This window comes from Lynx canadensis, chromosome X (assembly GCF_007474595.2).
Source record: "Lynx canadensis isolate LIC74 chromosome X, mLynCan4.pri.v2, whole genome shotgun sequence".
Taxonomy (NCBI): Eukaryota; Metazoa; Chordata; class Mammalia; order Carnivora; family Felidae; genus Lynx; species Lynx canadensis.
This window is the reverse complement of record NC_044321.2, coordinates 91,121,283-91,148,235: the sequence shown is the minus strand read 5'-3', so window position 1 is coordinate 91,148,235 and position 26,953 is coordinate 91,121,283. Positions and strand designations below refer to the sequence as shown.

The 26,953-nt window shown below is 40.6% G+C and overlaps 1 pseudogene; it reads right to left on the bottom strand.

The window, feature by feature from the left end:
• Window positions 1–17,076: 17,076 nt before the first annotated feature.
• On the bottom strand, window positions 17,077–17,743 carry LOC115506859 (annotated as a pseudogene).
• Window positions 17,744–26,953: the final 9,210 nt, after the last annotated feature.

The window sequence follows — 26,953 nt, the reverse complement described above, 5'->3', positions numbered from 1 at the left end:
TATAACGTTTGGAAAAGAAATCAAAAGACATGGGAAAAATGAGAGAGCATTACTTGAATAAAAACAAGAAGAAGAAGCAAGTATCTATTTGGGGAAACCTATAGCCTAATATATAGGTATAAGTAGGGTTGCCTGTATTCCTAGAGTTGGAAAAGTCTAAACCATAAAATGATCCAGATTTTCTTTCTGTGGAATATTCTAGAGGCAAAATATTTGCCATTTAATTAGAGCCAGAGCCAGGCTAATTTCCATGGCAGCAATGCCATGGAGAGAGTTAAGACTGTTTCAACGCGGTATGCTAAACTAAAAGAATATGCTAGATTGGGGCACCTGGGTGGCTCAGTCGGTTAAACGTCCGACTCTTGGTTTTGGCTCAGGTCGTGATCTCACGGTTTGGTGGGTTTGAGCCCCGCATAGGGCTCCGGGCTGCCAGCGCGGAGCCTGCTTGGGATTCTGGCTCCCTCTCTTTCTACCCCTCCCACACTCGCACTTTCTCTCTCTCTCTCAAAATAAATTGATAAATTTTTTTTTTTTAAAGAATATGCTAGATGACGGGGCGCCTGGGTGGCGCAGTCGGTTAAGCGTCCGACTTCAGCCAGGTCACGATCTCGCGGTCCGGGAGTTCGAGCCCCGCGTCGGGCTCTGGGCTGATGGCTCAGAGCCTGGAGCCTGTTTCCGATTCTGTGTCTCCCTCTCTCTCTGCCCCTCCCCCGTTCATGCTCTGTCTCTCTCTGTCCCAAAAATAAATAAACATTGAAAAAAAAAAAAAAAAGAATATGCTAGATGAAAAGAACCTGGCCGATAGCTGTGGAAAAATTAGAAATAATTTTAACGTCCTCTTTTTCTCAGAAAGCTTAAGAATGTGTAGGGAAATACAAAGAAAATTCTGTCCTTACACTGCAGCTCTAGGGTTGTTTGAGAAAGTATGCCTGGCATCCGTCGGAATTGGCATAGCCAATGTTTTTCAAAGGGGACTAAATTCCTGGCGTCTTTCCTAAACTTATTAAAGTGTTGTATTTTGCCTTCCAAGTGTCACTTTTTAACCAGAACACTCTCGTAATTTTACCCTAACTCTGACAGCTCCTGTGTTTTAAAACAGCCAGTATTATAATGTTTTGAACACATAACAAGGGAATAAATGGTCCCTCCACGAATAATTTTCATTTTTGCAGGATGAAGTTATTAAGCAGCAAGCCTCAATAGACCTGCTGTCATTGTTTTCGAGATGGCGAAAAGAAAGAATATTCAAGGTGATATGTCTGACTGCCACAAGTAATATTCACTTCAGGTGGAGGGCCACAGATGTGAAAATCCATTCCAATAAATTATGGGAAAAAATCTGTTCTAAGTGAGTAATGTTAAAGAAGCTTAGTTATGTCACGGGGTTATGATAAAAACACAAAGTGAACTCATAAAATTAATTCCCAGCCAAATACATAAAATACGGAGTCAAGCCTGGTAGAAAGCCTGTGTCTAGAGAAAAAAAGGAGTTACATTAAAGAAATTCCACATGGCACAGAGAGGGAGGGAGAGAGAGAGAGAAACATAGTAGATAACGAGTTGAGTAGCTGTGGACTGCATTTGACCTACAGGGTAATAATGTATGGAATACTGAGGTTCTTTATAATGGAGGTTTTCTATATATCTATGATATTTGCAATAAACTGTGAGCTTGAATTTCTCTTTTAATGTTAGGAAGCAAGATAAATTCATGTGCTTCCAGAATTGCCCTCCACACTCTTTCTCAAAGAGCCACTGAGGGTCTCCTGGTTGCCAGAGATAAGGTATCCTCTTAGGGACAAAAAAAAAAAAAAAAAAATTCCCTTACCACTTGTTACAATTGTGCAAGTTTTCCTGGAGTGAGACAGGAGGCGACGCCTTTTGGTCCTTTTTCCCATTACCATTTTTCACTCTCCTCATGCTGTCAAAGAAATGAATATGAGATATCACCGTATGACGAAGCCTAAAACGTTACTATCTATCTCAAAGCTATCAATCCTTTAACTGGGGATCAAAGAAATAAGCCAAAAACAAAAAATCAAACTACAACCGTGGCATCTGTCCAATTTGGAGGTCCAGGTATATATATATCCTTGGGCAAGAGATCTGATAACGTCACAAGGTCATACTCCTCTCTCCATATCTGAGCAAGACGAATGGACACACGCTGACTAGTTCCACCCTTCTTTTGGCTACAAATGTGGTGGCTCTGATAATGGACATGAGGAAAGCTGTACTTCAACAGTGAGGATTGATACACTCCCTGTGCATATAAAAGGCCACATGGAAGCATCTTACCAGTCGTACGTCATGTATCATATAAATACTTGGGATGTCACAATTGGAAGGAATCTTGGAGAGCACCTAGTTCAATGATCACATTTCTTACAGGTGGAGAAATTGAGGCATATGGGGAATTATACAACAGCACTTTGCCAGTTAGTGGTAGACCCAGGAATGGGTCCCATATCTCGTGATTACTAGTCTGGCAAGATATCCCACATAACTAGAGGGTTTCCCAGTTTCCCTCCCAATGCTGGGGATGATTACTTAACCACGATCCATAATACAAACTTATGTTTGTGGTATATACCATCTTTCTCTTGAAGATAAAAGACTGCATATTCTGTTTTACTTTATTATTTCATTTAATTTATTTTTATTTTTTAAGTTTATTTATTTTTGAGAGAGAGAGAGAGAGAGAGAGAGAGAGAGAGGAGAGAGAGAGAGAGAATCCAAAACAGGTACCACATTGACAGTGAGGAGTCCAACACAGGGCTTGAACCCAAAAACCTGAGCTGAAATCAAGAGTCAGACACTTAACTGACTGAGCCACCCAGGCACCCCTATTTTATTTATTTCTTAGGAAGGTTTCATGCCCAGCACAGAGCCCAATGCAGGGCTTGAACTCACAACCCTGATATCAAGACCTGAGACGAGATCAAGAGTCGCACGCTTGACCGAACGAGCCACCCAGGCGGCCCAAGAGTGCATATTTTGAAGACTAAAGAGAACCACATTTTTTCCCTAATGGTTTTCTTTGACCACTCTGTTTTCATACTCTAGAATTATTGAGTTGAGCAAACCTTGATATTTAGTATTAAACTGTTTCCCATTATTCACCTATTGATTCAAGTTTTCTTAATGGTATAATTCATTTCTATTTCAAAGCACTTTGGCCATGAACTCCCAGGAACAACAATATTACATTCTAAAAATAGGAAAAAATTTAAATGCATTGTTTGTCAAAGGCATATCTCAGAAAAAAAGAAAAATATTGATTTTTGAGTACCTGGCCACCAAATATTTTCAGTGCTAGTTGAGTCTTAATAAGGAGCCAAACTTAGTCTCTTGAAATGTGTTAGTCTAACGCACATATTCTCGTATTATTTGTTGCTGTGTATGCTTAGGCTTCTTCTCTCCTCGGTGACGTGAATCACTCCTGTAAGTGTAGAATGAACAGATTTATTACTTATCTCTAAGATAATAGTTATATAGTGTTTTTTTTTTTTTTTTGAAGGACACAGGCTTCAGAGAGAGAGAATCTTGGATAGGACGATACAAATTTACCAGCTATGTGGCCTTGCAGAAATTCCCTGACAAGGGCTGACACTCAGTTTGTCACCTGTGATACAGAGAGAAAACATCAATGATTTTAACTGCCTTACAAGCTTGCCGAGAAAGGAGATAACATTTGTGAAATATCTTGCGCGTTTCCTGCTTTACACAGTGGACAGAAGCAATAAGTGTTCACTCGCTCTTCTCTCTTCCTGTTTTATTTCTCCTAATTAGAATCAAATAATGATAGAAATGACCTGGACGACCTGAGCAGAAAGCAAACAAGCAAAAAATCGTGCCACGGCATTAAGTAGAACAAGTTACTTTACAGCAATTCATTATTTATACAATGAAGATAATATTATTATCCTCACAAAGCTAATGGGGAGATTGAGAATAATAATGTAAGTCAAGCAATTACTGCAGTGCCCAGTGCAGACTAGATACTCAATACATGACATTTATTATTGGAATATTTTATTCAACCTAAGTTCTTTAATATGAACTCAATTTTTCATATATTCGTCGGTTCTAAAATTATCACTAAGAGATAATATTGCCTGACTATATATGTATATTCTTTTAAAAATTATGTTTATTTCTTTCTTTCTTGAGACAGGCAGAGAGCAATGGAGAGAGAGAGAGGGAGAAAGACTGGGGCCACAGCAAGGAGAAAAGGGAAACACTGGGGATGAGAACACTATCTTTCCAAACATACACAAAAGCAGAGAAAATCAAGCAGACAACTCTGAAGTCCACATTACCAGTTTCAACAATCATCAAACGTGCCGCCTTTGTTTCCTCTATCGGGTCCTAACTCTCTCTGTGTGGGTATTGGACTATTTTAAATACGACACCAGACATCATGCCATTCCACCCACAAATACTTCAGGATGCCTGATACAGACTTTTTTTTTTTTTAATTTTTTTTTTCAACGTTTATTTATTTTTGGGACAGAGAGAGACAGAGCATGAACGGGGGAGGGGCAGAGAGAGAGGGAGACACAGAATCGGAAACAGGCTCCAGGCTCTGAGCCATCAGCCCAGAGCCCGACGCGGGGCTCGAACTCCCGGACCGCGAGATCGTGACCTGGCTGAAGTCGGACGCTTAACCGACTGCGCCACCCAGGCGCCCCTATACGGACTTTTTATTAACCTAAACACCACGCCGTGCCCTTATCACACCATACCCTCCCCCCATAGTCTGCCCGTAATGAAATTGATCTGATTTTCTCAAAACACTTGTATAGTTGATTTGGTTCCAATCGGGATTCCAACACAGTCTACACATTATCTTTAGCTGTTCCTTCTCTTATGTGTCTTTTATTCTGCGAGAGTCATTCCCCTTTCTTTGCCAATCTGGGTAGTAATATGGGCAAATCGGGGACCCTCATGCAGAGATTTTGCCTGGCACAGGGAGCGCAGAGAGTAAGTTAGAATGGCTCATTGTAGATGCTCAGATATGGTGACCGTTATTAGTTGAATTATTCAGTGAACACTAACAGACGCTAAAAATCGTCTGAGTACACCTGCTGAATGGGAAGAGAAGTTACTCTTTAAAACAAAAGAACCGAAAACCAAACAACAGCCATCTTGTTTTTGTTGCTTAACCTTAACTCCTGTGTATCATCAGGTGGTTTACTGTTACACTTCCCTTTTCAGAAGGTAAAGGAGATCCTCTACAGTCATGCAGAGCACGCCATCGAAATGGTCACTATACTAATGATAAAACACACACACACGCACACACACACGCACGCACACACACTTTGGTTAATGTCTCTCCCCCAGAACTGCCCTCTGGAGAGATTTAGCTTCAAGCTTTTATCCTGCGGCATGATCCAAGCTTGCTCTTCCATGAAACTTTTAGCTTCAAGGTGAATTTAGCTGATAAACCCTAACATGATCTGTACTTTGCGCTGTTTAACGTATTAGAACATTTTCCTTAACCATTCTTTATTGCTCTTCAGCTTCTCTAGGCTTGGCAGTGTCCTGGAGGGCATTCATCTGACTCATGCACTTTGCTGCAAAATAAAGTAATAGTCAGTGAATTGATAGCTCCGTTATAGGAACAGCAACTTTGAGGTAAGCACAGTTTCACCCCTAAAAGAGCAGATGTTCTTGGACCACTAGCATATCACTTTGCACCGAAGTTTATTCTAGAATTTACATTTTATTTGCTTATTTGAAAATTTTTAATGTTTACTATTTATTTTTGACAGAGAGAGAAAGAGTGTGCGTGGGGGAGGGGCAGAGAGAGAGGGAGACACAGAATCCGAAGCAGGGTCCAGGCTCCGAGCTGTCAGCACAGAGCCCGACGCGGGGCTCGAACCCACAAACCGTGAGATCATGACCTGAGCCCAAGTCCGACGCTCAACCGACTGAGCCACCCAGGTGCCCCTAGAATTTACATTTTAAAAATCCACACTAGCATTTTGTGTTCCCTCAGTTTACATCTCTTCTTCAAGGTGTCTTATTTCTTCATCAACTATATCTTTTGGGATTATTCTCCTCATCCTGGCATTCAAAATTCTCAAAAATTTCAGGTATTGAGGAGGGCACCTTTTGGGATGAGCACTGGGTGTTGTATGGAAACCAATTTGTCAATAAATTTCATATATAAACAAAAAAAAAATTTCACCCAGAGGTGGAATTGCTGTGAAGCCAATTGAACTTAACCTGCAGGTAACTCACTTGCATCGGTCCCTTTCGAGGCTCCGGCAGGGCCTTAGCAATGTCTTCATATGGGCATGCATTTCTGAAAAGTTTGCAAAAATACCATGCTTTAACTAGATTCTTTTACGACCACTGTTCCATTCCACTCTGATTTTGCCTCACGTCAGATGACGTTGGAGGGATCATAGTCATAGGCCTTTTTACATCTGACAGAAGAGAAGTTGACAAGTTATCTGAAACTGACAAAGATAACATAAAATTCACAAGTTGCCATTATAATGTGTACGCTGATGAAAAATTCGTTAATGAGTGCCATCAATTCAAAGAGTGTCTAAGATTAGTCATTGCCCAAGAAAATACGAAATGTCAAAGAATCTTTCAGCTTACATATGAAAGAAATTTGATAGCGGTTTTATCTAAGTTGACAATCCTAAAAATTTACATGACATTGTTTATAATGAGTTGTGAAGCTGAAAGAACCATTTTTAAACTTACAGTGAACAAAATTCCTATCTGTTGCACTACAGGTTAAAAGCCATCGTCTCTATTCTTTCCACAGCCATTTATATTACAAAACCATTGTTTTAAGAAGAGGCAATCAATAAGTTCCAGGCAAAACGTGTATAAAGAAGGGGCGCCTGGGTGGCTCGGTCGGTGACCTGAGCGTCTGACTTCGGCTCAGGTCATGATCTCACGGCTCGTGAGTTCGAGTCCCGCGTCGGGCTCTGTGCTGACAGCTCGGAGCCTGGAGCCTGCTTTGGATCCTGTGTCTCCCTCTCTCTCTCTACCCCTCCCCCACTCATGCTCTGTCTCTCTCTGTCTCAAAAATAAATAAACATTAAAAAAAAAAAAAAAACTTGTATAAAGAAAAGCATTGTAGAGGGGGTCAAGCCGTGATTGAATAAGAAAATGTTATGTTTCTAGATTTAAAACAAATGTTCGCCGGCTTTCTAAAACTTGAGGTTTGTTGAGATTGTTTTTTCTGTAATTGTTTTTGTTCACAACTAAGACTGCCTTCAAAATTTTGTGCTGTTCCTCTTACAGAGGGCCCTGAATTAGACAAGATTTAGAACCCGCCACATCTAGACGTGCCCCCAATCTGACCACTCATTACCTCAGTAAAATTGTCTCCCACTGCTTCCCAATATGGACCCTCTACATTCATGGCGCCAGTTTCCATTCCTGCTGATCCAGCCAGTTTCCTGGCCATCCATGTTGACACCTGCCTGTACTTTTCTTCAGTTGGGTTTGTCTTTCATCCTTCACTTGCCCAACTATGCATACGTTCTTCTTCCTCCTTGAAGAGTTAACTCAAGGAGCCATCAGCTGTGGGAGATTTTTCTTGATTGGATCCTTCCCCCTCAGAGGCAATCTGGTCACCCTTTTCTCTGAATCAGCTTTCCCTTTGTGTTAACTTACTTAGGAGTCAAGTACTATAAGTTAATCCCTCACTGGATTGTGATTGTTCCCGGAGCAGGAGGAAGCTTCTTTAGGGTAGTTTCTGCCAGAGTGCCTGATACGTTGTTTTCCTCACTGTAGGCTTTCAACTGATGTTGGTTGAACCAGTAGGTGGGTATGTAGCGGGAGCCTATTTTTATTTTTTTTTATTATTTTTTTATTTATTTATTTTTTTAACGGGAGCCTATTTTTAGAACACAACTGAATTCCACCCCTATGAAGCTATTTTGTCCTGTCTACCCAAGCCCAAATCGATTTCTCCCTTTTTAAAAATTTCCTTTTGCATTACGTTCTGTGTCTTGATCATTTATCATAGAACAACATCAATTAATATATACTGTCTTCCCATTTGAGTTGAGAGTAGGAACCATGACATGGATTTCCTTGGGAACTCTCCTAGAGCCTTGCTGTTCCGTTAGCTGCATTTTATTTTATTTATTTTTTTCAACGTTTTTTTTTTTTTTTATTTATTTTGGGACAGAGAGAGACAGAGCATGAACGGGGGAGGGGCAGAGAGAGAGGGAGACACAGAATCGGAAACAGGCTCCAGGCTCCGAGCCATCAGCCCAGAGCCCGACGCGGGGCTCGAACTCGCGGACCGCGAGATCGTGACCTGGCTGAAGTCGGACGCTTAACCGACTGCGCCACCCAGGCGCCCCCCGTTAGCTGCATTTTAAAGCACATTTTATTTATTTCTCCACTACAAAATATTCTTCTCTTTATTTTCATTGACGATGGAATATAACATTCACAATCACAGCGATAACTTTCCAACACCTGTACACTCGTTTATTTATTATTGTCTCTCAACACACTCATTTAAAAAACAGGTATATATATATATATATATATAATTAAATATATATAGTCTTTCAACACATTTATTTAAATTTTTTTCATTTTATTTATTTTAAAGAGGGAGAGAGGGAGAGAGAGAGAGAGAGCAAGCAAGCCAGGGAGGGGCAGAGAGAGAAGGAGAGAGAGAGAGTATCCCAAGCAGGCTCCACACGGTCAGCCCAGAGCCCAGCGCGGGGCTCGATCCCACGAACCATGAGATCATGACCTGAGCCTGAGCTCACAAACCGTGAGATCATGACCTGAGCCGAAATCAAGAGTTGGATGCTCAACCAACTGAGCTCCCCAGGCACCCCTCTCAACACACTTATTTAAAAATGTATGTGTGTGTATGTATGTGTGTATATAAATATTATATATATACCTATATATATATATATATATACATATATATATATATAATTAAAAAGGAAACAGCTTAAATGGAAAATCAGGATTGCTAGTCATATAGAATAGCTATGATTTCTAGCTTCTGCCAAATGCTCTAATCCCAAATCTATTTCCTGTTTATGACACTGGGATATTGCCAAATGGTAGAAAGTTGTTAAAGACTCATTAGCCCCAGATAGAGACTTTCTCCTTAACATAATCCACTCATTCATATAAGTGATATTTGTTGTCCCCGTACCCGGTGCCTGGATACTCAAGGTATCTGGCCTCATTGGGACCCTAACTGGGACAAAACAACAATCAATACAAATAAGCACACAAGTTAATCAGAGTTGGAACAAATTCACCGAAGAAAATCAAATGGAGGAATATGAAAGAGAAGGAATGGGATGAGAGTCACTTTTGATTGGGCAATTGGAATAATATGAAGATCGCTAAGAAAATAGCTTTCTCGCTCAGTTACTATTTATAAAGGCCATGTCTGCGTGTCACCTAAAATAACCCACGTACGGCACAGATGTCCATGTCTTACATTTTGGCAAACAGTAGACCATATTTACATTGTGAAGTAAATAGATCTACATAAACCTCTCAGCTCTACCATTTATCGGCTGTGAAATCTTGGCCAACTTACCTAGTTCCTTTAGGCTTCAGTTTCCTTATGAGAAAAAAAAATGAGGACAATGAAAACACAATAAAAAATAAAAACCAAAGGACTGCTATAAAGATGAAGAGAAAGTAGGTAACATACTTAGCAGAGACCTGCGCAAAAATCCTATGGCAATTTCACCATTTAACAATTGTCAGGTTCTTCTGGTAAGTACAGGGAGTTTTCGTGGTGAGAAATGGGCAGAGGTTGAACACTTCCCTACTCCAAAACCCCACCACTCGGTGGTATGCTTCATTGAAAATAGGTGTTTGACCAGATTCTGTCATATGTACCAATATTTATAAGCACAAAATCATTCATGACTGCACGTAGCTCAAGTGAATTTCCACTCTGCACTGAAACACACAGACTGAAATTTGCGGAAACGATTTACTCTAGGGCAGAGACAGTGATACTCTTCCAGCAGAAGCAGCCAAAGTGGTAGTCTCATCAGCCGGCCGTGTCCCCTGTGAAGCGGAGGGACGCAGAATCAATGGGGACGCAGATTGTGAGCGCTGCGCAGAGGGTCATAGGTTGCTGGGATTATCAGATTCTTATACCTGATTCTCCTAAGGGTAGCTGGACCTGTACAATCTTTCTAACCAGCCATCTCTTCAACTCTCTAGTGACGAAATGTAGTAACGTCTTTTATTTTAATTACAGAGCCTCTGGTGTCGATTTTGATAATAATATTGGAAATGCTAAATAACTATTTCTCTTTTGTTGATTCCAACTCAGATTACTTCAAATGCCCGCTAACTGCCCCTGCAGTGAGGCTGTCTTAATTTGCCCACACATTTATATCGCACTGTAGATCCTGAGGTGGTTTCAAAGTAAAACACTCCACCATCACCATATAACAACTCAATAATGTTAGCTATTATTTACAGTCTAATAAATCGAGGTAGAACCTTTGTTGTAACAATTGGAAACAGTTTAAGGGAAAATGCAATTACCTTATTATTGGATAAGCACCTATTTTTTTCTGTCCCTAATGATTCTGTGAAAGTATACCAGGAACAAATAAACAAAAAAAGTAAAATAAACCAGCAAAAAAGCTGACTAACTCCTTCTGGTCACCAGTTACCCAGCACATTAACCTTTAGGAACTCATAAGCCATGTTAGGTAAATAGCAGGTGTTTAATGTCAACTTACTTTGGATAGACAAGAAAGTCCCAAAACACTGATTGCTGCTTTTGTTATGATGACTGCGTCTGTTTCAGATGGAAAGAGAGAAGGAAAACTCATAGTTTTTCTTCATTTTCCCTCCAGGTTTATTCGTTTGTAGCAGATACAGCATGGTATCCGACAGAAATACATGATGCCCTCAATCCCGCTCTGCAATTTCATTATCTGTATAGCGTGGATCATACCCATTCTTCATAACTAGCAGAGCTGTTTTGAAAAAGAGAATGGCGTTGCTAGACGAAGACAGGCCCTGAAAAATTTAAAAGCACTACCCTAATATAGACTGCGGTTATTAATATTTTTCCCTTGACTTGATTTTTAATCAGAAGGCATAGTAACATTGGAGCCAACCGTAAAAGCATTAGCGACCACAGTCTAATGAGACATCAGGGGATGGCAGAAGGTAGGACACAAAGATCTATCAGCATCTATAGAAGTCGTTCATTTTCTCATAAGTGCCAAAGTGAGAGAAATTTGTTCGTCAGTGGAGACGCTGATGCTGTTATTTATAGAGCTGCAGTAAGCTGCTCACTAGTTCTCCGTCTCCAAATCTCTACATTTGTATTTTACATTTATATTTAGACGTCTAGCAGATACGTCTTCTTGATGTTTTTCAATTGTACTTGAATACCCTGTCACGACCAATTCTGTAGGCTAGGTAGCTGCCTATATGCCATACTTCCAACAGTGCAAAAGGTTCTTCCTTCTCTGATCATACTTCTACATTCCTAAACAGGTCCAGACCATTTGAATCAACTTGTATGAGTTTTCCGAGGAAGATTTTGACCAGACTAGGGTGTTCTCTTACACCGGAGGAGAAATATACTAGGAACCATGCTGTAGGGATTTATTTCGTTGGCAATTCAACGTCAATGTCCAGGAAGCAATGGAACGAGCGAAAACATGGAGAAAAAGCTCTACAACGATGTTCTGTCTTGCTCTAGTGAAATGTAAAGGAAGCAGAGGGAGAGAGGAGGGACTCCAGGGGACTGCTTGAGGACAACAGAAGGGATGGAGAGATGGGGTGAACAGAGGATCAACTTGAAATCCTTGACCGCTTTGAGATAAATCTGAAAACAGAGAGAGAGGCCACATCAAAACGAAAACGTTACCTTGTCATGCTCTGGGTGAAGCTAGATACTCTTCAGTTCAGAAGCCACCTATTTACTGCTTGGACACTGTGATAAAATCTGCAAGGTATATACAAGTTGGAAAAGAAAAGGGGGATCTTTCATCTCCAAGAACCAACACGTTTTATAATCCTCTCCTAGTATTGCTCATCTGTAGGCATGTACACCTCCCTCCTGCAGGATCTGAAGCCATACCTAAAGTCAAATGTCTGAGATCCCTCAACGCCAGGTCTGGGTTTCTGGGAGTTATCTGGTTCACTGGAACCGAAGCCTTGTCTGGATCCTGAAGACTGGATCCTAGAGTACGTTTGGGGCCTTGAAAAACTTTCCACATGTTGCCAATTATCTTTTTCTGTATTTCCTCGGAGTCTTGCTCGAAATTTCATATAACACCTATAAACACATAGTGCTGCAATAAATCTGAAATTGCCAACCACCACTCTGAAGCGTCCTGTTTCTGTGACTTTACACACCAGATCAGATTCCTTAGGACTCCATTGCCTGCCAAGATAAAGCACAAGTTAACCACATCTGATTGAATACTCGAATTTAAACTATTGACCATCCCTCTCAGGAATTAGTTTTAAAGTCATGTCAGCAAATCATGCCCATTCTACCTGTTCACCTATCCTTTCCCCACTAGCTTTGAAATTTAGCCTACCTGGGTATTGCAGTCACCTTCGTAGTTAATCATTTTCCTGATCATTGTCAAAATATATATACACATGTTCTACTGTGTCCTGTGCGCTCTTACAATCCCAAAGTAAAAATTATTTTTATTTTCTTCTCATCTGCAAATCAGAAGATCAATTTATGACCGCATAACCACCTGTTGTTTCCAAGAAATATCCACAATGTATTTACTGACATCCTAAAAAAGGTGAGAAGGAAGGAAGGAAAGAGGGAAGGAAGGAAGGAGGGAAGGAGGGAAGGAAGGAGGGAAGGAGGGAAGGAAGGTGGGAAGAAAGGAGGGAAAGAAGGAAGGAAGAAAGAAAGAAGGCAGGCAGACTTCATTAAGCACAGTGAAAAATTCAGTATTCTGGATATTGGCTTACATTTCAAGTATATTTCAGAAGGAACATAAAAATGTGCAATTTATGACACAAATGTGAAAACTTCTCCCTTGATGCAAACTTTCTTTGGTATTTGTCAGCTGGAATGCAAAACAAAACATAACGAAACGAGACAAAAAACACCGTTCTCCAACTGTTCAAGGAACACACTTATTATGCTGCATCAAGACACCATTAACGCAGAAATAAACATTTTTTAACATTAAAAATTTATATTTGTGATTTACAGTAATTGTTTGCTGCTATGATTAAAGCACGTATCTTTTTAATAAACACCACCCTAGATGGCAGGGGGGAATAAACTAGCAGAAGTAGGAGTACAGAACATGAAGGTGTAAATTGCCTTCAGAAGTCAAGTCTAGAGAAAGAGGTTACAAAACAAATTTCACATTCCTGTTTAGGATCGAAAGTGAAGTCTAATTATAAGATAATGAAAGTTATTTTCTTGTGTGAGACATCAACTGACTCCAATGGCAGCCAGACTACAGGAATATCAATAAAGTTAGAGTAAGTGTATGGTCTCGTAAGGTGCCTGTGTGAAATAAACAACATGTTCGTTTTGGTTATGAGTTTCAATCATATTGGCTTACCGAATATCACCCCATAAATCGTTCAGTGATGTGCCCAAAGACAGAAACATACAAACGGACCAGAATACAAGTTTCTATTCTCATATGAAATTGTAAAAATAGCAATATCAACGTCGTAGAGAGTATTGGGGAAGTTTCACAAGAAAGATATATCACACGACTAAATAATTCATATTCCTTTTTTTAGGTTACATCTTTAGTTTTTTCTCCTTCTTAGAGCTAGTGGTAGCCAAGAAAACTACTTTCTTTATGGACAAAAGACAAATTATGACCATAAAATAACCAAAGAGAGTGATAGAGGCTTTAAGAGAGAAAGTGGCATAAATTCAGGTTTATAATATCACTCCTTCCCGGGGGGGGGGGGGTCATAAAAAGGGTAAAAAATTAAAGTATCATTGAAATTAAGACCGTATTCTAATCATATAACACAGCTTGGGGGAATATCATGCAGATATAAGTTATGTTGAATAAATGAAAAAATATACACTAAGTACCAACTATAGAGAGAACAGTGTAATTTGATGGGACTGCAAGGATAAGAAAGAACAAAAAAACCTCACTGCTGTTTCTCAAGTTGGATGGGCAGTTAAAAATATTATGTCAGCCAGGAAATAGGGGAAATATAATAATGTCATCTAATGTTAAAATGCAATTAAAGTAAAAGATTGCTGATTTTTTTTTATGGGCCAAAAAACTGGAACGGAAGATAGAAGTACATAACAGGTGAATGCCAAAGAAGGATATAGAAGAAAACCCCTTATGAACAAGAAAGGATAGATACTCACAAAATGGGGATTCCAAATCAGGATAGCTGCAATGCCTGATAAAAGGAACAACGGGGGCCCGGGTGGCTCAGTCGGTTAAGCGTCCGACTTCAACTCAGGTCACGATCTCACGGTCCGTGAGTTCGAGCCCCGCGTCGGGCTCTGTGCTAACAGCTCAGAGTCTGGAGGCTACTTCAGATTCTGTGTCCCCCCCCTCTCTACCCCTCCCCTGCTCATGCTGTCTCTCTGTGTGTGTCTCAAAAAGAAATAAATGTTAAAAAAAATTTTTGGGGGGCGCCTGGGTGGCGCAGTCGGTTAAGCGTCCGACTTCAGCCAGGTCACGATCTCGCGGTCCGTGAGTTCAAGCCCCGCGTCAGGCTCTGAGCTGATGGCTCAGAGCCTGGAACCTGCTTCCGATTCTGTGTCTCCCTCTCTCTCTGTCCCTCCCCCATTCATGCTCTGTCTCTCTCTGTCCCCAAAATAAATAAAACCTTAAAATTTAAAAAAAAAAAATTAAAAAAATAAAAAATAATAAAATAATAAAAAAAAGGAACAACAAAATATTGACAAAATACTGACAAATAGAAAAGAAAATCTGCCAGAAACGACAGAAGTCCTAACTCTGCATAAGCGAAGGTTTCACTCTTCCAAGAAGAGTATATAATGACAACACAATACAGAGGTATTCCTCATTATTTCACTTTGGAGGTGGAGAAGGACTATTGTAGATACCCAGCTAGAAGAAGAAGATCACTGTCTCCTGAAGACATTCTTGGCAACAAGTCCAAGGAGGAGTGGTTTAAACTGGGTTAAAAATAGGTGCTTCAATTTGTGTCGGTTTGTTTTACTTTGTTTCGTTTTTACCTTCCCCACATCGGAAGAGATCGGAAGGAGTTTCTTCCAGAGTTGGCACAGTGGCTCAGTGATGTCCACAAGGATCTGGGCCCTTTATATCTTTTCACATCGCCATCCTTCGCATGAAGGCTTTTCTCTCCAGTTTTTTCTCTCCTGGTCACACGGCTACTGTGTCATATCTCACCAAGCCCTTACACAGCTACACCCAATAATTATTTCTACACCCAATAATTTATTTCTTTATTTTTTTATTTTTTTTTTAATGTTTATTTATTTTTGAGACAGAGAGAGACAGAGCATGAACGGGCGAGGGGCAGAGAGAGAGGGAGACACAGAATTGGAAACAGGCTCCAGGCTCTGAGCCATCAGCCCAGAGCCTGACGCGGGGCTCGAACTCACAGACCGCGAGATCGTGACCTGAGCTGAAGTCGGATGCCTAACTGACTGAGCCACCCAGGCGCCCCGATAATTTATTTCTTTAAAGTGTATTTATTTATTTTGGGAGAGAGAGCGAGTGGAGGAAGGGCAGAGAGAGAGAGAGAGAGAGACAGAGAGGGAGAGAGAGAGAATCCCAAACAGGCTCTGCACCAAATGTGCTGAGCCCAATGCGGGGCTCGAACCCAAGAACTGTGAGATCGTGACCTGAGCTGAAACCAAGGGTCCAACGCTTAACCGACTGAGCCACCCAGGCATCCCAATATTGGGCATTTTTAATTAATATTTGCTTTATTTAACTTTAATGTTAATCCCATGCAGTGGTTAAATAAGGCCAGTACAGATTCTGTATCTGTGGCTCCAGACGGATATCCAATAGTACAAACGAGCTTCAAGTTACATATAATGAAAAAAAAAAAAAAAGTTGAGGGAGTGAAGTGGGGGAGGGTCCCTGGGGGAAGGGGAAGGGGAAGGGGAAGGGGAAGAAACAAATAATATAATGCCCATGAAGACTTTTCCATACCACCTTCAACGGTAGGCTGTTTGAGAGGAAGGAAAAAGATACCACTTACACCTCCGTAATATGATGAACCCGTCTTGTAGATGCTTGCATCACTTAGAAGTCTAATGGCTTTTGACCTAATTTCTATTTCTTTTTTTAAGTTTATTTATTTATTGCGGGAGGGAGTGGGGGGGCGGGCAGAGAGAGAGGGAGACAGAGAATCCCAAGCAGGCTCCGTGCTCTCAGCACAGAGCCGGACGCGGGGGGCTCGATCCCCCGACTGCGAGACCATGGCCTGAGCCAAAACCAAGACTCGCGTGCGTAGCCAACTGGGCCACCCAGGCACCCCTGTAATTTCTATTTCCAATGGTGGTCTTGCCACATTTGGCAGGAGATAATATGGTAATGCTGAAAAGGCTTCTGTGCAGTCCTGTTAGTGTCTTAAATGAATCTAAAAGAAATGCATTCTTGCCTTTAAGAACTTTTGAACAATGTAAAAAATAAATAAATAAATAAAACCCAAAAACCAACAGGGCAGAAACCTCAATTCTGAGACCAACTATAAAAGTCAGATTTGGTGTTCCTTAGTGACTCTGGAGGAATTGCCAAGGGCGGGGTGGGGTAATGGAAAGGAGTAGGGTGGTCAGAGGTGGTTTCTCTTGATGGCTTTTAGGTCTCACTGCCTTTCGTCTTCTACCTCCTGCAGAAATTCTTTTTTTTTTTTTATTTTTTTTATGTTTTTATTTATCTTTGAGCTAGAGCGCAAGTGGGGGAGGGGCAGAGAGCGAGGGAAACCCAGAATCCGAAGCAGGCCCCAGGCTCCGCGCCGTCAGCACAGAGCCCACGCGGGGCTCGGACTCAACGCACCGCAAGATCACGACCAGCGCCGCACTCGGACGCTTAACCGACAGAGCCACGCAGGCGACCCTGCGGACATTCCTTATTCTGCTCTTTAACCATCACCCTGCACGTCTGAAGTCCATAGTATCAGATTAGAATGTAACAACCGCATCCTGAGGATAGAGTCCCCAGAGCTTCTTTCACTCTGTGTATCCATTTCTGTAATTGTATCGTCAGAAGCCACTTTGGCCAACCTGCAGGCATGGTCAGAGGAATTAAGAAAGTCACAGTAGAGTATGGAAACTTTGAGAGCAAGATCTCAGTGGATGAGGGACCACGGTCGAAGTTCTAACATTGCAGTATCCTTAGCAGCCTTAAAGCCACTGTGATAGCCCCCTTTTCATTTTATAATGAGAAAACCTTGGACTCGCCAGTGTTAGCTGCTGGAATGAAGTGTTTGCCCACGGTGCATCCAAACTGTCAGAAAACATTGGCCCTAGCTCAGTCGCAACCACTTGCCAAGATGCCTGAATTGTTTTTAGTTTATCTACTCCTTCCATGTTTTCTTCTATCTGCTCAGTGCTGCTGCTGATTCTCCAGGAAGATCTTCTAGCCCACTCCAATGGCATTTTTATATGCAGTAGGTAGGAGGCTTCTTCCTTTGACTATCATCTCGACATTCGTCCCTGCTACTTTCTTCATTCATTCTACCATTTCAATCTATCGTTAAGCCCGTTTGGCCAGCGTCACCTGGACGCCAGATCCTCCCGAGCATCCATGGTGGCAGCAGTTCCGGTGGGGTCTCTGTGACAGATCTAGCAAAATTCTCCTCGCATCTTTTAAGCCAGAACAAGGCCATACATATCACTACACCAAAGCTGTAAGGGGGTCTAGGGAAGTGAGGACCTGACATTCCCATGCTCTATTATTAACCATGGACTCTGATGGCCAATAAGAAGTAAAAGGGGATTGGCTAATGTGTAGGCAACTAAAAGTGGCTGCTAGCACTATGCACAATAGCCAAATTATGGAAAGAGCCCAAATGTCCACCGACTGATGAATGGATTAAGAAGAGGTGATTATATATATATATATATATACACACACACACACACACATATACACACACACACAATGGAATACTGCTTGGTGATTAAAAAGAATGAAATCTTGCCATTTGCAACAACGTGGATGGAACTAGAGTGTATTATGGTAAGTGAAAAAAGTCAGGCAGAGAAATACAGATACACGATTTGACTCACATGTAGAATTTAAGAAACACAACAGATGAACACAGGGGAAGGGAAGGAAGAATAAGATAAAAACAGAGGGAAGCAAACCATAAGAGACTCTTAAATACAGAGAATGAACCGGGGGTTGCTAGAGGGGAGGCGGGTTGGGGGATGGGTTAAATGGGAGATGGGCGTTAAGGAGGGCACTTATTGGGATGAGCACCGGCTGCTGTACGTGAGTGATGAATCAGTGGGTTGTACTCCTGAAAGCAATACTACACTGTATGTTACCTGTGAGAAATAAGTCCACTGGCCCAATCAAAGGAGGGACGCGGAGACTGGGAGCACAGTGAAGCAAGGCTTTAGTCAACGTTCTTGCAAGAGCAGATGTCTGATGGATAGGCACACCCGGGGAAGTTACAGCAGGCAATTTATCACCTAGCATGAACTCCCTCCCCTGATTCCTCATTGGCTGAGTACCACAGAGGTTACAGCCTTACCCGGTTGTCGCCTATACCCATGTAAGGCAAAAAATAGTCTGATTGGAACAAGTGTACCTTCCTGAGGTGATGCAGAGACTTCCAGTCCCTCCTCTCTTTACTCTATGGCACATGCTCATTGCAAAGCCCCTCCACAAAAAGCCTGCGAAATGGAGAGGGGAAGAAGAACCAGGAAGTGAAGTGTCTAAAGGTTTGGGACTCCACCGTGTGTGTGTATGTGTGTGTGTGGGGGGGGGGGTGTACATATTTCTAGTAGGTTGTAAACCTGCAGTTAACTGGACAGCATAGTTTTATTTAGCATTGCTGAAAATGAATCATCTCCCTTACTTCTCACATTAACTAATCTGAATTTAGGTAAGTAAATTAAAAATGTAAAAAAGAGAAAAAATAAATAAAAGTGTCTGCTATGGTCATCTACTAAGGGAAAAAAATGATTGGGCTATTCTTAGATTTTCAATAATACAGAGGCTAAAAATAAAATAATATCAGAAAAATTTTGTAAATCATATATATATACACACACACACACGGGTATACATACACATGTATGTATGTGTTTACACATGTATATGTACATATAAGTACACAAATCATAAGTCTATATAATTTATTGAATTTTATACACAATGAACATAGTTATAAAGTCACCCGGATTAAGAAATAGACTATTACTAGCATCCCAGAATCCCCTCTTTTACCAATCAGCTCTCCAGATGTAAGCATTATCTCAACTTCCAACATCTCTTATTAATTTTGCCTGTCTTAAAATTTTCTATAAAAATCAAATAATTTTTTTTTTTATAAATTGAAGAATACAATATGTGCATTCTGTTGTGTTTGGCTTTTATTCAGTCACTTTTGCACAAATTGAAGTTGAATTTGGTTCATGCTGAACTCTTTCCCCTATTGTAGTAGTATTACTCAATAAAATCTACCCTTACCACTTTAAGTAGTATCTGGATTTATTTATCTTTCACAGCAATTAAGGACATAGAGCATAGCCAGGCTACAGTGTTTCAAATCCCAGCAGAACCACCAGCTTGGTCAAGTACATAACTTCTATGTATCTCAGTTTCCACATCTGAAAATAGGAATAATAATAATAATAATAGGTTTGTAGACAGGATCACATGAGCTAATCCACATAATTAACTTAGAAGAGAGCCTGGCACATAGTAAAGGCTACATGATGGTTTTACTAATTACTATCACTGTTCCTCAGCAACGTGCTTCGTAGAAATTGGTGGAACATTGACATAGAGGGAAATATCTGCATAAATATTTGTAATGTTTCTGTCAAAGAGTGACTTTTAAAAAATGTCTTCATGGGGCGCCTGGGTGGCTCAGTCGGTTAAGTGTCTGTCTTTGGTTCAGGTCATGATCTCATGGCTTGTGAGTTCGAGCCCTGCATCAGGCTCTGTGCTGACAGCTCCGAGCCTGTACCCTGCTTCGGGTTCTGTGTCTCCCTTGCTCTCTGCCCCTCCCCTCCTCACGCTCTATCTGTCTCTCTCTCGCAAAAATAGACATTAAAAAATTTTTAAAACGAATCATCATAAGTTAATATTAGGAATGAATGTTCTGATAGAAATGTTGGTAAAAAGCAGCAACAGACAATTCATAACAAAAACAAAAATCTGTCAATAAATGTATGAATGCAATTCGACCAAAGAAGAAATGCAAACAAACAAACAAACAAACAAACAAAAATATAAGAACCAACAATGAGACATCATTTATCTTTCTGAGCCTGGCAAAGATGAAAGAATAAAAGAAAACTAAAATACCCAATGTTGGTAAACATGTAGGAAAATGAACACGCATTCTTGGTCTCTTAAAGTTTCAAAATGGTACAATTCTCCAGAAAGTTATGTCAATGAGTATAGAAATTTTTATATGTGTATATATACTAAAGAAATAACCCTACTAGGAAGATATCTTCATAAAATTATTGGAAAAAGGAAAAATATGTATAAAAATAGTAGTCTTTGAATTGCTTATAAATGCAAAAAAAAAAATACAAATGCAAATGCCCATCCATAGAGGTTTGGTAAATAAATTATGATATTTCCACATAAGAGAATGTTAGAAAGCTATTTACAAATGATGCTACTTTATTTAGTGAATAAAATTCATTGACTAGAGAAAATGTCCACAACACAATGATGCATGAAAAAAGCAGATTGTGGAACAGCATGTAAAAATGTGATAGTTTTATCTAGTTGGCAGGATTTCACTGATATAAACAAATCATCTTCTAGTTTTCATATTACTTGAATTTTCATAAATATTTATTTTTGGAAGCTAAAAAAAATTTGAAAACCACAAAAGTGGCACGGTCTTAAGTAGTAGATGAAGAACGAATATAGAAATTTTTAGGACAAAAGCAGTGAGATTAAAACAGTACTCAGAAAGAGCCTGCTTTCCCAGCATTATGTAGTAGGACTGCTCGCAAGGAACATCCTACGAGAGTTCAGTTAGAAAGGCACCTGTGGTCTTAGGGCAATTTGGAGAAACGTGACATAGGCCCCAAATGTAACTTAGTTATTGACTAGGGCTAGGGACTAAAATTAAAAAAAACAAAAAACATATATATATGTTCCTTCTCAAGGAGGAGAAGACTTCCTTCTTGAGCAATGTCGCCATTGGTGAGCCATGGCACTATCGGTTAGAGATTAACTGGACCTAAATACAGACTTTGATTGTAAAAGAAGATGACTGAGGGACACCTGGGTGACTCAGCCAGTTAAGTATCCGACTCTCGATTTCGGCTTAGGTCATGATCTCATAGTTCTTGAGTAGAGCCCTGCGTCAGGCTTTGCAATGTCAGCGTGGAGCCTGCTTGGGATTCTCTCTCTGCCTCTCTGCCCTTCCCTAGCTCACACTCTCTCTCTCTCTCTCTCCCTTTCTGTCTCTCTCTCTCTCAAAAGAAATAAATAAACATAAAAAAATTTTAAAAAGATGATGGGAAGTGAATGAAGAAACTGAAGTACAGAGAAAACACACTCTCTCAAGGTCATGCGATTACTCATTAAAACCCCAGCCTGAGGTGTTTGGGGTGCATATGTGAGAGTGCTTGTCAAATTTAACTCGTAGCATGTGGAAGAATAAGAATATTGGCAGAAGTTGCAAACAGGTGGTTCCGAGGCATATCCAGCTTGTCGATCGCTTTGTTTGGCCAACACAGTGTTTGCCGTTTGCTTGTTTATTTCATTTAGTTTTTAAAATATGGTAGATGTTTTAAAGTCACAAAAGTCCACATAATATTTCAGACCAGCAGTTGTTTTGTTTTGTTTTGTTTTTTTCTTTTCAGAATCAGAAGTTCTGGCAATACTCATTCCTGCGCTGCAGCCATCTGTCGGGTCTGAGCTGAGGCAGTCCCCTTTACAAGAGGCACGCACTCACCACTGAGCTTGCCTTCCTCCCTTATACCATCTGCACGGCCATATTGGAATTTATGGCGTCTGCTATAACACACACAAAGACCATTAATAAGGGCCCTTAATTGTCTGCAAAGATTAAAAGACGACAATTTACTCTTTTGTAACCCAGATATGACTGTCATTGGGTGAAGACAGAAACGATTCAAGCTAACCGGTAATACATCCTGTCATTTTCTATTCCCTGACAAAGAAAATCCACTCTACCAGCAGTGTTGTTGTTGTTGTTGTTTTTCTCAGAGAGGGAGAGAGTGCACACCTGGGAGAGCAGGAAAGGGGCAGAGGGAGAGGGAGAGAGGGAATCTTAAGCAGGCTCCACGCCCAGTGTTGAGCCTGATGTGGGGATCGATCTCCTGGCCATGAGATCATGGCCCGACCTGAAATCAAGAGTCAGATGCTTAACCAACTGAGCCACCCAGGCGCCCCTCTACTAGCAGTATTAAAACACTGAGATTTTGGTGATGATTTTGTTCTGGGAATGGGGGTTAGGTTTATGTCACACCCTGAAGGAAAATTATAAGAAAATATCGGTGAAGTACCTCTGTTGTTCCTCTAAAGTTCTCCTTCAACCATCAGTGCCCCCGTTTCCCCCAGGCCTGGCTTTTAGCCGGTCTACTTTGCTGGCTTTGGCTTCCCAAATCAAGCACTCCACACCTCCAACGATCCCTCCTTTTCCTATGTAGAGAAATTCCACTCTTTCTTATTCTTTTAGCTTATAATGTAACTCCAGTAACAAAGGGCCGACCTTAGGATCAACTTGCTGTAGAAATTACACGGTGATTATAAATAACAAATTATTTACATGTTTCCCAGTCACATGTTTCCCCCTTTTACGCTTGTATTTTAATTCCTCCAAAGTCATGACTATTCTGCATCATTGAGACAGCAGTAGACTTAGAGAAAAAAAAAAAGAACCACATTTTACCCTGTGTCTGCCACCTGCTAACTGGATAACGTAGGGTGAGTCGCATACCTCTTGCGTTCTGTGACTTTTCTTTTGTACGATGAGACTATAATGAGCACACGTCCTTTCTAACAAGGTTATTATTAATATCAAGTGCAGTTTCTAGCTTGAAAACATGTAGAAAATAAAGATTGTGATTCAAAAAAAATTTAATGTTTATTTACCTTTGAGAGAGAGAGAAAGAGAGAGAGAGAGAGAGAGAGAGAGACATAGCACAAGTTGGGGAGGGGCAGAGAGAGAGGCAGACACAGAATCCGAAGAGGGCTCCAGGCTCCGAACTGTCAGCACAGAGCCCAAAGCTCAAACTCACAAACTGCGAGATCATGACCTGGGCTGAAGTCGGACACTTAACTGACTGAGCCACCCAGGCGCCCCAAGAATGTAATTTTTTAAAGTGCATTTTCAAATGTTCTGGAAGTTAGGTTTTCATACGATGAACATCTTTCTTGAATTAGTATACTCCATGCACCGTGTTGGATGTTTTGCAAACACTTCTTATTTTAATCTTCTCTGCAACCCGTTGAATTAGCAGCGATGTGCATTTTCCACTTAAAGAAACTGACGCCCGGGCAAGTTAAAAAAACTTCCCAAAGGCCATCTGTCTGAGTGAAAAGCCCATGTTCTTTTGATGACACTGCAGTGTCATCTGCCCATTAATTTGGAACTCTCTGGATGTGTCTAGGGAGGATTATAAAATTATTTGACTTTACAAAAACATTTTTATACTCAGGTACGCAGCCTCGGGGGTGAAAACGCTAGGCCAACTGAGGATCTTTTCTATCAAGGACTTAGTGTTTAAGTACAGTATTTAGTGTAAGTACGGTATTTATATAGCAATCAATTCTGTTTACGAATGGTCTTATTCTATTCAGTGTTACCTATCAACCATTTCTGGCTTCTTGCAAACCGGGAAGCAACCACAGAAGATTAGGCTCCAGGGGGGTGAAGACAAACTATCATATACATGTGATTGTTTAAATACGCTGGAACAATTTAAACAGCGTTTAAATACGCTGACTGGGTGGCTCAGTCAGTTGAGAGGCCAACTTCAGCTCACGTCATGATCTCGAGGTTTGTGAGTTCGAGCCCCACGTCGGGTTCTGTGCTGACAGCTCAGAGCCTGGAGCCTGCTTCAGATTCTGTGTCTCTCCCTCTCCCCCATTCACGCTCTCTCTCTCTCTCAAAAATAAACATAAATATACTAGAACAATACTTTGGACCAAAAAAGCTGATGGGGCTAGTGGATGTTGTGCGGGTAGGAACTGCACTGAAAGCCCCCAATGACCACCAAACACATCAAGCCTGTCTTTTGTTTGGTTTGCATTTTCAAATGGTCTTGGGCTAAAATGGCAACCCTGTCTCAATGCATCCTTGTCTTTGGAGAGGTTCTCGGCAATGCTCTTCGACGGACAGCATTGGAAGAGGACGGAATGATTTAGCAAAAAGCACTGAAAAGAGTTCCACTTGGTGTTTTCCAATGTTACAGAAGAAAGTGTTTTGAGAAAAAAAATATTAATGTTCATTTCTACTCACTAGGTGAGAATTGAATTTCCAATTTGATTGACAATGTTGTGATATCAGAATAAAATTAAGTTTGTATGCTAATAAGAGATGTTTCCTATTTCATTCTTCTGGTAATACTTCCAAGGCCTCAATTCTGTTTTGGCTGAAAGTAATAACAGAGAATTAAATGCTAATGTGATTTTGCCCCCTCCGCTATCCATAGCCAACTGTTTTCTTAGGCACTTCCCTTTTGGATATAAAAGTTTCTTTGGATATTAAGTTTCTTTAACCTTAAGACTCTAGAAGATAATATCTGGCACGCCTGGGTGGTTCAGTCAGTTGGGTATCTGACTTGGGCCCAAGGTCATGATCTCACACTACGTGAGTTCGAGCCCTGCATCGGGCACTGCGTTGACAGCTCGGAGCCTGGAGCCTGCTTCCGATTCTGTGTCTTCCTCTCTCTTGGCCCCTCCCCTGCTCTCCCTCCCTCTCTCTCTCTCTCTCTCTTTTGCTCTCTCAAAAATAAATAATAAACATTTAAAAAATGTCATCGGCCATCCCCGCTCTCCCTTCCTCAGGCTTGAGGCTAGTATATAGTTAGAGAAAGGAACAAACACAATCGGCAATGGTGACTTCTAACTTGTTGAAAATGAGAAATCTATAGGAGTTCACATGGGGGGCCTCAAGGACATATGGAGAAGCTAGAACTTAGAAGGAAACTATCTTATATATGCTGATAGGACCAAGAGAAAAGCTGAACTGTGATTTCTACAACAAGATAGTTAAAAGGGCTGCGGACGTTTTTATTTTCTTTAAAGATAATGATAGTTTAAAAAAAAACGTATTGTCACAGGGATAACGGTCTCCTATCGCTACGTAAATGTCAAGGGGAAGTCAGTATACCTATTTCCTGAAAATATTGGATTGATCCTTTGTGCAAGTTTAGTACAAAGAACACTATTATGCCCAATAATAGATGTACACCAAGCCATTTTATCCCAAGTACAGAGGTGTGGTTGAATAACAACTGTACCGTAGTCTATTAATAACTACCTTTTTTTTTTTTTTTATAAATACAGAGGAACAAGGAATTATTACCTGCTGTGGCAATCAATTAACTCTGCCAAGAAAGAAGAAAAACAACAGATTCAGTCATTTTGTGATTATTCTCATTTTAGGGCATCTTACGTATATTAAGACAAGGTATGAGTGTAAAAGAGTACGACTAGTGTTTAAATAGGCACACGGCCTTATTACATTTCAGTGAATTTTGTCTTCTTCAAAGTAATCATCTTGGCTTTATACTTGATAACTATGGGCTCCAAACTGTCCAGGACAGGTAATCCAGATGACCCATAATTTGATTATTCTCAATAAAGGTGATTCACTCAAGGTAGAATGTGACAGTACTTAATCGGAATAATTTTTAAGACGTTTTACAGATATTTAGAAATCAGAAAAAAATACTCAGCTGAATCATGTGTTGTGATTTGGAGTTCGGCAAATATAGTTACAGGAAAGATGGCCACCAGAATCAGCTTATGAGTCACACAAGGAAATCACTGTTATTACTTTATCTCACTGTGAGATATGTTCCTACAGCCGAGCATAAAAGCATCTCAGCATCCCATTTTCTCTGCACAGGTTTCCTAAGCTGACTTCTGAGTACAGCGTTTCCATAATAAACTGACGTACTTAAATGTAAAAAAGAGCATGATTCCCATTCTTAGTGGTTTCCTTACTAAAGTGTTTGAAAAGGTTGAATTCTGAGAACAGGAGTATAATGAGGTCTAGGATTACATTATCACATTAGCATATTACATTAAATGCATTGAAGACATTGATCCTAGGGATTGAAAATACCCTCCTCATTTTCACATATAACTTTCCTAGGGACGAATCCATGAATCTATAACAATCGAGTGATCTATTTGTGCCTAGTACTGTGGTCAAGTGCAGAAAGGCACCATCCGTTCCAATTTTAATAATGAAGGGCAGATGAACTAAGAAATTAAATCATTAGCCTGACTTCACATAATGACACATTGGCAGTCCCAGCAGAGAAAGCCAGCTTTCTTAATCTTGACCCAGTGATCTTTCATGAATAACTCTTTTTTTCTCTTTCTCACTCTAAATGCGTGTGGCCGTTCCTGTGTGAGCTCACTCACATGCACACACGCGCGCACACACATCGTTTGTAACCCTCTTTTCTAAAATATTTAAAATCATGACAGCTAATGGTCTTTGTGCTGACCGCGTTGTATCTCCTTAAGGGGGTTCAGAGTGAAGTATGGGGATGTGAGATGTAGGGAGAGAGAATGAAATCATAGCATGAATTAGGATACGTCTCTTA